The sequence below is a fragment of the Rhinoderma darwinii genome, unplaced genomic scaffold (genome assembly GCF_050947455.1).
Source record: "Rhinoderma darwinii isolate aRhiDar2 unplaced genomic scaffold, aRhiDar2.hap1 Scaffold_570, whole genome shotgun sequence".
Taxonomy (NCBI): Eukaryota; Metazoa; Chordata; class Amphibia; order Anura; family Rhinodermatidae; genus Rhinoderma; species Rhinoderma darwinii.
Genome location: NW_027464123.1, coordinates 74,298 through 89,366, shown reverse-complemented (window position 1 = coordinate 89,366; position 15,069 = coordinate 74,298). Strand labels below are relative to the sequence as shown.

At 43.7% G+C, this 15,069-nt stretch overlaps 1 pseudogene; it reads left to right on the top strand.

Annotated features, from left to right (window-relative positions):
- Window positions 1-210: 210 nt before the first annotated feature.
- Window positions 211-8,850, top strand: LOC142724079 (uncharacterized; annotated as a pseudogene).
- Window positions 8,851-15,069: the final 6,219 nt, after the last annotated feature.

Here is a 15,069-nt window from a genome sequence, read left to right as displayed (position 1 = left end):
CGATTCTGGGAATGATGTCACATGACATCACTCTTCTCTATTAATAACACAGGGACATGACTGGAGAGGTGAGAGATTCTGGGAATGATGTCACATGACATCACTCTTCTCTATTAATAACACAGGGACATGACTGGAGAGGTGAGAGATTCTGGGAGTGTATATTGTGATTTCCCTTTATATACACAGGATTGCACAGTAGTGAAGAAGACATCTGGTGACTGTGTGATGTCCAGTATACATCCCTGTGTGGCAGAAGGATGGGGAAGAATCCAGAACCCCATCACAGAGTCTCCACCTCACTCACTGATCCATGAGAGAAACAACGATGAGAAGATCCTGGACCTCACCCACAATATCATTGAGCTGCTGACTGGAGAGGTGACACTGCCGGGAATGCTGGGATATTATATAATAACACAAGGTATAATGTGTCTGGGTGATGACCGTATCATTGTGTGTCAGGTTCCTATAAGATGTCAGGATGTCGCCGTCTATTTCTCCATGGAGGAGTGGGAGTATATAGAAGACCACAAGGATCTCTACAAGGACGCCATGATGGAGGACCACTGGAACCGCACACCACCGGGTAAGAGGGATCTGTACAAGGACGTCATGATGGAGGACCACCGGGACTGCACATCACCGGGTAAGAGGGATCTGTACAAGGACGTCATGATGGAGGAGCACCGTGACTGCACATCACCGGGTAAGAGGAGACATTTGTTAAGGAGTCCTGTTGCCCCTTACTGTGGGTTTTCTGTAGGTGACATAATTACAGGTTCGTGGTCAGCTGTGGATTCTGGTGGCCTTGTTGAAGCCATCAGACACCTGTGTGTAGTGTGTCCACGTGTTCGCGGCTACATCTCCGGGACGTCTTTATATGAAGAACGGGCACTCTTGTTTTTCTCTGATTAATTTATTCTTCTGTATCAATGAGCAATAACATGTCTTCAAGTAGAGGGGAAGTTATACAAGTCGTTCTTAAAGGAAAGTGCTGACCAGACCCGCAGTTTGGTTCCCATTCAAGGGAGGTTTTCAAGCTGTACAGGGTTTGGGGCCAAACTACTGAAATATTTAATCGGCAAACTCCAAAAGCCGTAACTTTCTTTTCACGTTGATGTAACTGTATGATGGCTTCCTTTTGTGGGACGAGTTGAAGTTTTTATTGGCAACCTTTCGGGGGACCTATAATTTATTCTTAAACGTTTATACATTTTTTATTCGGGGGTGGAACCAGCAAATCCAATTGAGGTTATACAATAAATCTATTTTCAGGTAGGGGTTAATGGGAACATCCGCCCACTTTCACTGTCTTGTTTCAGTGCTGATTACATTTTGAATATATCTTTATTGGTGTTGGAGCTTTGTTTTTATAATATAGTTCTCCGAATCCAGTTAAAGGGGTAATACCGGGGGAAAAAAAGCGCTGTTCTTGTTAGCTTGAAATAAGATTTAAAACAGCTAAAGTTATATTAAATTTTTACCCCGAAACGTCAAAGAAACATCAGTCACGTGTTCCCGAAACCTCTGTTGTTTTCTCCTTTTATGGCCACGTGACTTCTGGCCCTCGGGCCCTTGAAATTTTTTTTGCAGTAGAAGTCTCTATAATGTTAAAGGTTTATTTACCAGCACCTATAACAATGTATTCAGTCGCTGTGTGTGTTTCCTACAGATGGGTCCAGTAAGGTAAATCCTCCAGATCGATGTCCCGCTTCTACGTATTCCCAGGATTGTCGAGAGGAAAACCATAATATCCATCAGGATGATCAGGTAGATGGCGCTAATGTCTCCTCAAATGTCATTATATCATTAACTTCAAGTCAATAGAACAAAGTTATTTTTTTAAAACAAATTTGTCACCTATTTCACGCTGCCCCCTCTAAGAGCCACATGAAGTCGTGACAGACACGCTGATTTTAGCCATGTGTCATTTAAAAAGAAGCTGTCACCCCTCCGGACATGTCTGCCTTGTGTTCCCCGTGAAATAACAATCCTCTTAGAACTCTGCATCGTTCCTCTGTTATTCCTCCTAAAAAATTTATATATAAATGGCAACGCGGGGTTACTATTCCCCTTTTCAAAGTGGGGAGTCCCTACATATTCTCTCTCTCTGATTTGACTTTGTCAGTCTGTACACTGACAAATTCCCAACTGGTAACACCCGATTGTCGACTTATTCATGCATTTCTAGGAGGAATAACAGAGGAATGGCACAACGTAGAGTTCTTAGAAAAGATGCTCTGAAATTGTTATTTCATGGGGAATACAAATATATACTAAAATCGAAATGTCAGGAGAGGAGATAGGTCCTCTTAAAGTGGATTAATATTATTTGTTGCATGCGGTGGAATCTGCAGCTTATAAATGTGCATCGATCCTGCTAGAATTAACTCTTTGTTGTCTGTTTAGGCTGAAGATCTGCTCGATATTAAAGTTGAAGTCGTAGATCAAAAAGAGGAGGAGACGTACACGAGGGCTGGACAGCAGCGTAAGCGGGGGGGGGGGATTACATAGATACCCCATCATCTCGTCATCACATATAGACAATGTAGTCACTGTGTGTTTCCTACAGATGGATCCAGTAAGAGAGATCCACCAGAGAGAAGTCCCCGTCCTCCGTATTCCCAGGACTGTCCGGAAGAAGATCACCAGGTAGATGGCGCTGAGCTCTCACCATATCTGTATGGAGGTTGTGTGGACCTCTTTATAGCTCAGTCATTGATGTGGTTTCTATAATGATCTCTTGGACTTCTCCAGCTGAACTGTATATTTGTTACATCAGGGAGAAGATCTGACTCCGATTAAAGTGGAAGCTGAAGCCCAAGAAGAGGAGACGGTGTGGGGTGATCAGCCGCGTAAGGAGGAGGAAATACCAGAAGTTATTGGCACAGGTGAGTGATAAACATCTGAGAGGTTTCTTCAAGTGACGCTCCACCTGGAGCCACATTAAAGAGGACCGGTCACCTCTCCGGATATGTCTGTATAAGGCTCTGTTCACATCTGCGTCGGAGGATTCGTTAGGAAAGCCGACGGAATCTATTAAAGTCAATGTGTTCCGTCGTATAATGTTCAGTGTAGGGTCCCATCTGTATGAGGCCGTCCCCACAGTTTAATGAAAATGTGCGCTAAGAACCTCACATTTATAAGTATAGTAAATATAGAAGTAATGCAATTTACAAAAAATTAAAACAATTTACTAGGGTGCTGCTGCTGCGTTCGTTTTCTTCAGGACAAAGAAGGGGAATCTTTCATTTAAAATGACAATAAACAATAAAATACAAAATGGAGAAGCATTTACAGGATGATAATCCTCTCAGGGCAGGAGGTGGACCCCTTCCGCGTGTTGCTTCATAGTTTTTTGGGATTTTTTTTTGCTCCCCCTTATCTATTATACTGACTGTATCCACACACTGACCTCCAGATAGTGATAGACCCCCCTACTCAACACCTTTCTACTGGCGCAACGTAACCCGCTCTACACCCACGCTGGGAGAGTCTACTACTCAACACCCTTCTACTGGCGCAACGTAACCCGCCCTACACCCACGCTGGGAGAGTCCACTACTCAATACCCTTCTACTGGTGCAACGTAACACACTCTTCACCCACGCTGGCAGAGTCTACTACTCAATACCTTTCTACTGGTGCAACGTAACCCGCTCTTCACCCAAGCTGGGAGAGTCCACTACTCAACACCCTTCTACTGGTGCAACGTAACCCGCTCTTCACCCACACAGGGAGAGTCTACTTGTCAACACCCTTCTACTGGTGCAACGTAACCCGCTCTACACCCATGCTGGGAGAGTCCACTACTCAATACCCTTCTACTGGCGTGACGTAACCCGCTCTACACCTACGCTGGGAAAGTCTACCATTCAATACCCTTCTTCTGGCGCAACGTAACTCGCTCTACACCCACGATGGGAGAGTCCACTACTCAATACACTTCTACTGGTGCAAAGTAACGCGTTCTACACCCACACTGGGAGAGTCTACCACTCAATACCCTTCTACTGGCGCAACGTAATCTACTCTACACCCACGATGGTAGAGTCCACTACTCAATACCCTTCTACTGGTGCAACGTAACACACCCTTCACCCACACAAGGAGAGTCTACTAGTCAACACCCTTCTACTAGTGCAACGTAACCCGCTCTACACCCACGCCGGGAGAGTCTACTACCCAATACCCTTCTACTGGCGCAACGTAACCCACCCTACACCCACGCTGGGAGAGTCCACTATTCAATACCCTTCTACTGGTGCAACGTAACACACTCCTCACCCACGCTGGGAGAGTCTACTACTCAATACCTTTGTACTGGTGCAACGTAACTCGCTCTTCACCCATGCTGGGAGAGTCCACTACTCAATACCCTTCTACTGGTGCAACGTAACCCGCTCTACACCCGCACTGGGAGAGTCCACTGCTCAATACCCTTCTACTGGCGCAACATAACCCGCTCTACACCTACACAGGGAGAGTCTACTAGTTAACACCCTTCTACTGGTGCAACGTAACCCGCTCTACACCCACGCTGGGAGAGTCTACCACTCAATACCCTTCTACTGGTGCAACGTAACACACTCTTCACCCACGCTGGGAGAGTTAACCTCTTAAGGATGTGGACTAGTTGGCACGTTCAGGACGCAGCCCCATTTTTTTAATTTGACGTGTCAATTTATGTGGTAATAACTTTGAAATGCTTTTACCTATCCAAGCGATTCTGAAATTGTTTTCTCGTGACACATTGGACTTTATATTACTGATAAAATTTGGTCGATAAATTCAGAATTTAATTGCGAAGAACACCAAAATTTAGCGAAATATGTGCATTTTTCTAAATTTAAATGTATCTGCTTGTAAAAAAAGATAGCAATACCATGCAAAATAGTCACTAGTTTACATTTCCCATATGTCTACTTTATGTTTGCATTGTTTTTTTAACGTCCTTTTATTTTTCTAGGACGTTACAAGGCTTAGAACTTTAACAGCAATTTCTCACATTTTCAAGAAAATTTCAAAAGGCTATTTTTACAGGGGCCAGTTCAGATGTGAAGTGGCTTTGAAAAATAAAAAACAAACCTCCATAAAACACCCCATTTTAAAAACTGCACCCCTCAAAATATTCAAAACCGCATTTAGAAAGACTATTAACCCTTTAGGCGTTTCACAAGAATTAAAGCAAAGTAGGGGTGAAATTTACAGATTTCATTTTTTCTTGCAGAAATTCAGTTTTAATCCTTTTTTTTTTTTATTTCCTGTAACACAAAGTTTTACCAGTAAAATGCAACTCAATATTTATTGCCAGGTTCTGTAGTTTTTAGAAATATCCCACATGTGGTCCTAGTGCGATAATGGACTAAAACACCGGCCTCAGAAGCAAAGGAGCACCTAGTGGATTTTGGGCCTCATTTTTATTAGAATATATTTTAGGCACCATGTCGGGTTTGAAGAGGTCTTGTGGGGCCAAAACAGTGGAAACACCCCAAAAAGTGAGCACTTTGACCCCACAGGTGTTTCATAGATTTCATTAGAATTTGGACGTGAAAATGAAACATTTTTAATTTTTTTCCAATAAGATGTCGTTTTAGCTAAAAAAAAAAAAAACTATTTCCACAAGGAATAAAGAAGAAAAAGCCCCCGAACATTTGTAAGGCACCTTCTCCAGAGTACGAAAAATACCCCATATGTGGTCCTAAAATGCTGTATGAGCACATGGCGGGGCTCAGAAGAGAAGGAGCGCTAATTTGGATTTTGAGCACAGATTTTGCTGGAATATTTTTCAAGCGCCATGTTGTGTTTGCAAAGCCCCTGAGGTACCAGTACAATGGAAACTTCCAAGAAGTGACCCCATTTTGGAAACTACACCCCTCAAGGAATTTACAGTACATTATAAAAATTGTTTCCCAAAATACAAACACTCAAGAAAAAAAGAAAAAAGAAGACACCAAATTTCAACGTTTAACGTAAATAAGGATCATCTATCAGTATATCTGTGCTCCAGTATGTTCTTATGTATGGCTTTTTCAGAAGCCCCATACTGAGCACAATACCCTTAAAACTTCCTCATTTCCTTGGTGTCTACAGGGGTCCACCTGTTGGCTTTGCGTAACTAGTTGAGGCATTCAGGGTGATAAACTGTTGGGCATATAGGTTAGTTTGGGTCACCATTAAGTCAACACAGTCAGTGAAATAAAAAAAGTCTCTTTCCTGTAACCCTGCCGTTTCAAATTGAATCCTTGGGGTGCCCTTAAGCCCAGGGACCCTTGGTTTGTAGTTCTCGGGGATTGGGGTCCACATGGGGTCACTGCTCTCGGGTGTTGGTGTAGTAGACGTCCGGGGGCAACGTCTTGGCAGTTCCTCATCCTCACTTGATGAGAAAGTAGAGAGGTAGAAGAGGGTTTCTATGTCACTTCCAGACTCGCTGTCTGAAGCAATAATGCCATATGCCTTCTCAGCAGTAACTATCCAACGGGCCATTATGCTCTTTATCAGATAGGTGTGTTGTGTGTATGTAAGTTGTGCTTCAACATGTGGAGTATGTAGAATGTGTAACCAGCAAAAACGTTTTATGTAGTAGTACTAGTAGAGTTTTGTACTAGATAATTTTTTTAGAAAAAACTTAAGAGCAAGGTCTGAGTTTTGGAGGGTTTATTTTGTTGAGCAATAACCAGGATAATTGGGTGTCATATACAGGGTGCTAGAGTAAATTGGAAAAAGATTTTGTGTTTTCGTTGGTTCAGCCCTGTACATGACATTGCTAACTGCTTTAATCCAAGTATGAAGTGTGAGTTTATTGTGGGTTTTGTGAGGGTTACAAGGAGTTTTCCCGTTTTGTTTTGGTAGACCATTGCATCTAGCCCATTAGAATGGTTTCTAGCAATCTGGCAAGCTTTCGTGTATTTCTTTGGACCTCTCTAGAGTGTGGCAGTACCTTCATTCGGAAAATCACTGTTGGCCAGCTGGATTTTCCTTTAAAATTATGCTCAATTGGTATTAAAAAACCTAATAAATAAGCAGATGGTTTGTCAAAGTGAGGTTTTTCCAATTTTTATTGAGCTTAGGTCTACAAAATAAAGTGGCTACTGAATGTAGATCAGTGTCCTGTCTTTGTCATCAATACGTTAAAATTATTTTTAGCAAAGCTTTACAATAAGAATGTTTTATAGGATATGTTTATTTTATGGTTTGAAAATAATTAAATCCATTTCTAATCCTAGCGAATAATCCCAGCAACAACTCGGATGGAAACTGCCTTGTGTCACAAAATTATAAATTAGAAGACAAAGATATCATGCAACATTCTTCAGTAGAAAACGTCATTACACCTATAGCACGCGAAGGACTTCACAGTACAACTCTAACATCTAATCCCCTCAATCACGAGGAATATTCTGGGAAATCACAGGTTGTTACCCCCAGATCAGGTCACAGCGGGTGTAAAATATTTAAATGTGGTGAATGTGGAAAACAGTTTACAAAAAAGTCAAATCTTTTTGTGCACCAAAGAATTCACACAGGGGAGAAGCCATACGCCTGTTCAGAATGTGGAAAATGTTTTACCTGTAAATCAGGTGTCGCTCAACATGAAAGGACTCACACAGGGGAGAAGCCATTTTCATGTTCAGAATGTGGGAAATGGTTTACTCGGAAATCATTTCTTTCCAGACATAAAATACTCCACACGGGGGAGAAGCCATTTGCACTTACATGTTCTGAATGCGGGAAATGTTTTACCAAGAAGTCGGGTCTTGTTGAACATCAGAGAATTCATACAGGGGAGAAACCATTCTCTTGTACTGAATGTTGGAAATGTTTTATTACTAAAGCCAAACTCCGGGATCATCAGAGAATTCACACAGGAGAGAAGCCGTTTTCATGCTCTCAATGTGGAAAAGGTTTTATCCAGAAATCTGTTCTTGTTGAACATCAGAGAATTCATTCGGGGGAGAAGCCACATTCGTGTTCAGAATGTGGGAAATGTTTTACCCAGAAATCAAATCTTCTTAAACATCAGAGGTTTCACACAGGAGAGAAGCCATATCCATGTTCAGAATGTGGGAAACGATTTACTCAAAAATCCGATCTTGTTGACCATCAGAGAATTCACACAGACGAGAAGCCGTTTTCTTGTTCTGAATGTGGGAAATGTTTTATTACTAAAGTTAAACTTGGGATTCATCAGAGAACTCACACGGGGGAGAAGCCGTTTTCCTGTTCTGAATGTGGGAAATGTTTTACCAGGAAATCAAGTGTTATTCAGCATCAGAGAACTCACACGGTTGAGAAGCCAAATTCATGATCGGAATGTGAAATATGTTTTACTAAACAAAAATTCTGGTCTTGTTGAACATTCAAAAAATTACATAGGAGAGGCTGTTTTCGCATTTAGTTTGGGGGGAAAAGGTTTTGCAAAAAAAAATCGAAACGTTTGAAGTTATTTACCAACATTAAACAGCCACAAAAAAACAATATTTTTGGTGAGATTTAACGGAATTTTCCAAGCTCCCATATAACATATAATTGAGGACAACTGTGAAGGCTTTTCTCCATGAAGGAGAAAAGCCTTTTCGACTTTCAAAGCAGTAAGACTGAGTAGTCCCCATGAACACCGCTTCTGGCCACTGGATTCATAAATTCACACACGGAGCCCATCCTGCAGTAAAAAGAATCATTTCGGACACGGCAAGCTCCGTAATGGTAGAATTTTGAACAGGAATTCCCCCGACTTTACTAATACAGTCTCTGCTCTCAACTTCCCGTATCCTGCTATGTACATGAGAGAACTCTATGAAACATTGTCCTATTATATGTTTTTCTAAATATAAAGTTCCTTCCCTATCACAGTGAGTGAACCTTCTATTAAGTGCTTGGTCAATGTCATTGTATGAGCCCATAGGATAATCTAGTGGTGACTCAGCAAAGTGCACAGAGGTGACCGGGGAATAAATGGATTATTGAAACCTAAAGCAAACATGGAGACCATCCGCGCTGGGCTGACACAAAGACCACTATCCTTAAAAGCTGGGGACAGGTCAGTGATGAGTGAACTGGCTCACAAAGTGTAAGTTACCAGCCTATAAACAAGGTTTGCGAATATGGAACTTTTCAGACTTGCCGACAATGAATTGCTTACCCCAACAATCAGGAGTTTTCCTTTAATCGTGACACAGCCTCACTATACAAATCACTGCAGCGTATTTTTAGTGCCGTTTACAGTACGGACATAGTGTTTACCTGTGTACAACTCAGCCAGTGTATACCTCAGCCGGGTATGTTCATGCGGCTTATTTTCAGCCTGTTTATACCTCAGCCGGGTATGTTCATACGGCTTATTTTCGGCCGATTTTTGGGCCGTATATGACCGAGAGACGGCCGAAAAATCAAAAGCAGAATGCCTCCAAACATTTGCCCATTGATTTCTATGGGAAAATTGTTGTTCTGTTCCGACGGGGCGTTTTTTTAAAAAAATGGCCGCGTAAAAAAAGCCCACGAAAAAGAAGTGCATGTCACTTCTTGAGCCGTTTTTGGAGCCGTTTTTCATTGACTCTATAGAAAAACAGCACCAAAAATGGCCGTAAAAAATGCAGCGAAAAATGCGAGTTGCTTAAAAAACGGCTGAAAATCAGGAACTGTCTTCCCTTGAAAACAGCTCCGTATTTTCAGACGTTTTTTGTTAAGCATGTGAACATACTCTGAGGGCCTGTTCACAAGGAGTGTTTTGCAGGCAGAAGATTCTGCCTGGAAAAATCAGCTCCGGTTTTTTTTAAGTGGTTTTGCACCACACGCCTTTTTTGACGCGTTTTTTGCCACAGTTTTTAAGGCGTTTTTTTCCCTATTTCTTCAAGAGACAAAATGAAGTTCCACATTTGTTTTTTGCCGAAAAAAGCGTTAGAAAAACGCATCAAAAATTCAATGGGGTTTTTGAGGCGGAAAATGCCTCAAGATAGGGCATGTCGCTTCTTTTTCTTGCGGTAAAAAAAGACGCCTCCACCTCCCTTTGAAATCAATGGGAGTCAATTTCGGCCGGCAAATACCACAGCAAAAAAACTCTGTGTGAACAGGGCCTTAGGGTATGTGCACGCACAAAATAAAAAACGTTTACGGCCCGAAAAACGGCCGAAAATAAGCCATGTGAACATACCCTAATACTCTTTGCACACTACATTTTGGCCCTACATTTAGAATGTACGTCGGAAAAACTCTGGGCGTAGACACGCTGAATGTGTCCATAGTGCTTCATTAGCCCGACCGAGGACAAAAGCGCGTCCTTTTGGCCTTTGTCAGGCTGGTATACCGTTTTTTTTTTTATGATGGAATAAATGGAGGATAGAATAGTAAAGTACGCTATGCCATCCTGCGGGATCTTACAACAAGAAACGCATACTATGTAGTAAACGCTTTGTTAACACGGGAATCTATGGATGACGTACATCACAGATATACTTTAGCGTATATGTCATAGGCTTTTCATTAGCCTTTCATGACATATACCGTACGCTAAATAGATTCCATTATAGTCTATGGGTGACGTATGCTTTACACGGGTGCCTTACAGTAGCATCTGTCACCCTTAGACTATACCGGTATCCATTTAAAGTATACGTCATGAACAGGGTTATAAGAAATCATAACGTATACATATAATGTCCACTATTAAACTCTATGCTGACGGATGTATTTGTCACAGCCTACAATTGATCTATAGGTAGGGAGGTTTTCCCGTTAAATGTAGGCCAAAAACGTAATGTGCACCGTCTTAGTGTACCAGTCAGCCATAGATATGACCTTAGTTTCTTCTTAGTCTTAATAATTTGCTACCTTGTGTCTTAATCTGAAATGAGGTTTTTTTAAACTTCCGTATTTAATTAAAAACATTTTTATGTTATCCTCAATAGAGGAAAAGTGCAAGAAGCACCAGAGAACAAAGAAAAGAAAGACATATGCAAATAAGGCAGTGCAGAGCCAAAACATATCCGCATCAAAAACTTGGGGAGGGAAGTCGGGAAGACAAAAAGAACGAAGGGGAAAAATGGGGAGGGAAGGGGGGAGTAATAGACCGCAAGATCAAAGATTGCTTCATAGAAATAACGACAATCAGAAAACCGGTCATGGGTCTCTGGAAGAGAAAAGAAGATGTGGAAGTAGGAGAATCCCCATGACCGCTGAAATCTTCTCCCTCCGGGGTCACCCTTTAGGAGGGGGAGTCCTTCACTTGCAACCTCATATCGAGAAACTTTATCTGTGAAGTCGCCGCAATACGTCCAAATCCCCGAATATCTCTACATTTTAGAATAGTTTTGTAAAGGATCTGCCAGGCACAGCTTCTGTGTCAACGCCCATAGGTAATCAGTCTGCACCTGCTTCTATGTCTGTGAGACTGACTCCATCTTCCACCACTCAGGATGGCAGGCTTAGGAGTGGGAGAGCCTATGACAGCCTGGCCAGACGGAGCTAGCTCCCGCCCTCTGTCTATTTATGCCTGCCTTTCCTGTTCCTCCTTGCTTGGGATTCTTCTCGTTTGGTTTCCTGGCCCTGCTGCAGCTTCTTGTACTTTTGTCCTTGCTTCATACTGACCCTGGCTTACTGACTACTCTCCTGCTCTGCGTTTGATACCTCGTACACTCCTGGTTTGACTCGGCTTGTTCACTACTCTCCTGCTCTGCGTTTGGTACCTCGTACACTCCTGGTTTGACTCGGCTCGTTCACCACTCTTGTTGCTCACGGTGTTGCCGTGGGCAACTGCCCCATTTCCCTTAGCTTCTGCGTACCCTTGTCTGTTTGTCCGTCGTGCACTTATCGAGCGTAGGGACTGTCGCCCAGTTGTACCCCATCGCCTAGGGCGGGTCATTGCAAGTAGGCAGGGACTGAGTGGCGGGTAGATTAGGGCTCACTTGTCTGTTTCCCTACCCCATCGTTACATAATCACAAGCCTATATACCTAGTCTACCCTGGTCCCAGACACTACTATGGACCCCCTTGAGACCCTGGCTCAGCAAATGCAGGGTCTCTCCCTACAGGTCCAGGCCCTGGCTCAGAGGGTCAACCAGCCTGATGCTACTATGGTAGTGCCCCTCACCTCACCTCTTGAACCCCACCTCAAGTTGCCTGACCGGTTCTCAGGGGACCGGAAGACTTTTCTCTCCTTTCGGGAGAGTTGTAGGCTCTATTTTCGCTTAAAGAGGCTCTGTCACCAGATTTTGCAACCCCTATCTGCTATTGCAGCAGATAGGCGCTGCTATGTAGATTACAGTAACGTTTTTATTTTTAAAAAACGAGCATTTTTGGCCAAGTTATGACCATTTTTGTATTTATGCAAATGAGGCTTGCAAAAGTACAACTGGGCGTGTTGAAAAGTAACGCACACAATACACGCCCAGTTGTACTTTTACTTTTCAACACGCCCAGTTGTACTTTTGCAAGCCTCATTTGCATAAATACCAAAATGGTCATAACTTGGCCAAAAATAAAAACGTTACTGTAATCTACATAGCAGCGCCTATCTGCTGCAATAGCAGATAGGGGTTGCAAAATCTGGTGACAGAGCCTCTTTAAAGCCCCACTCCTCAGGTTCTGAGAGCCAGCGGGTGGGTATAATTATGTCCCGGCTCCAGGACGGGCCCCAAGAATGGGCCTTCTCCTTGGCTCCTGACGCCCCTGAACTTTCCTCTGTTTATCTTTTCTTTTCTGCTCTCGGACTCATTTATGACGAGACTGACAAGACTGACTTTGCCGAGAGTCAGCTGGTGACCTTACGTCAGGGTAAGAGACCTGTTGAGGAGTATTGTTCTGACTTTAGGAAGTGGTGCGTAGCTTCTCGGTGGAATGACCCTGCCTTAAGGTGCCAGTTTAGGTTGGGTCTGTCGAACGCCCTGAAAGACCTGCTAGTTAGCTATCCCTCTTCTGACTCCCTAGATCAGGTTATGGCTTTAGCGGTACGACTTGACCGATGTCTCAGGGAACGACAGCTTGAACGTTTTTGTGTTTTCTCCTCTGACTCCCCCATGATGCCTCCCGAGATTCCGTTGCTTCGTTCTTCCACGGATGACTCGGAGGTACCTATGCAACTCGGGGCCTCTGTGTCCCCCCAACAACGTAGAGAGTTCCGCAGGAAGAATGGTCTCTGCTTCTATTGTGGGGATGACAAGCATCAAGTGAACAACTGCCCTAGGCGTAGGAATAAGCAGCCGGAAAACTTCCGCGCCCAAGTGATCATCGGGGATGTCACTTGGGCGCACAGGTATTTCCCGTAAATATGAAACGTAATAAAATCTTGCTTCCCTTTCAGGTCTCTTTTGGTGGTAGGTCTGCTACCGGCAGTGCTTTCGTGGATTCAGGGTCTTCTGCTAATATCATGTCTGTGGAATTTGCTATGTCTCTAGCTATGCCTTTGATTGATTTGCCTAAACCTGTCCCGGTAGTGGGTATCGACTCCACTCCTCTTGCTAATGGTTATTTTACACAGCATACCCCTGTTTTTGAACTCCTTGTTGGATCCATGCATTTGGAGCAGTGCTCTGTACTGTTGATGCAGGGATTATCGTCCGATTTGGTTTTAGGCCTTCCCTGGTTGCAGTTGCATAATCCCACGTTTGACTGGAATACTGGGGATCTTACCAAATCGGGTAATGAATGCTTGACGTCATGTTTTTCTGTTAATTCTATTTCTCCCCCTGAGGAGGTGAACACGCTACCTGAGTTTGTTCAGGACTTCGCTGATGTTTTCTCCTGTTTTCGCCTCTGAAGTGTTACCTCCTCATAGAGAATACGATTGCGCTATCGATTTGGTACCAGGAGCTAAGCTCCCTAAGGGTAGGATATTTAATCTCTCTTGTCCCGAGCGTGAAGCCATGAGAGAGTATATCCAGGAATGCCTGGCCAAGGGTTACATTCGCGCCTCTACTTCTCCGGTAGGTGCTGGCTTCTTCTTCATAGGGAAGAAGGATGGTGGTCTTAGGGTATGTTCACACGGCGGGGGTCCGTAACGGCTGAAATTACGGGGATGTTTCAGCCTGAAAACATCCCCGTATTTTCAGCCGTACCGGCATGTGCAGGCGCTTGAACGCCGCGTCAATTACGGCCGTAATTAGCGCTGCTATTCATTGGAGTCAATGAATAGCGGCTCCAATTACGGCCAAAGAAGTGACAGGTCACTTCTTCTACGCGGGCGTCTATTTACGCGCCGTCATTTGACAGCGGCGCGTAAATATACGCCTCGTGTGAACAGACAAACGTCTGCCCATTGCTTTCAATGGGCAGATGTTTGTCAGCGCTATTGAGGCGCTATTTTCAGACTTAATTCGGGGCAAAAACGCCCGAATTACGTCCGTAAATAGGCCGTGTGAACATACCCTCAGGCCATGCATTGACTACTGTAGCTTGAATAAGGTCACTGTAAGGAACCAGTATCCCCTTCCTTTGATTCCTGATCTCTTTAATCAGGTTCAGGGGGCCCAATGGTTCTCTAAGTTTGATCTACGGGGGGCATATAACCTTATCCGCATCAAAGAGGGGGATGAGTGGAAGACTGCGTTTAACACGCCCGAAGGTAATTTAGAATACCTCGTCGTGCCCTTTGGGTTGTGTAATCATCCCGCGGTCTTCCAGAATTTCATAAATGAGATTTTAAGAGATTACCTGGGGGTATTTCTGGTAGTGTACCTTGATGACATACTTGTGTTTTCCAAGGACTGGTCCTCCCACATTGAGCACATCAGGAAGGTGCTCCAGGTCCTTCGGGAAAACAAACTGTTTGCGAAGACCGAAAAATGTGTGTTTGGGGTGCAGGAGATAACATTTTTGGGTCAAATCCTCACTCCTCATGAATTCCGCATGGACCCCGCCAAGGTCCAGGCTGTGGCGGAATGGGTCTAACCTGCCTCCCTGAAGGCGTTACAGTGCTTCCTGGGGTTCGCTAATTATTACAGGAGATTTATCGCTAACTTCTCGGTCATCGCTAAGCCTCTTACGGATCTCACTCGCAAAGGTGCTGATCTCCTCCACTGGCCTCCTGAGGCTGTCCAGGCTTTTGAGATCCTTAAAAAGTGCTTTATCTTGGCC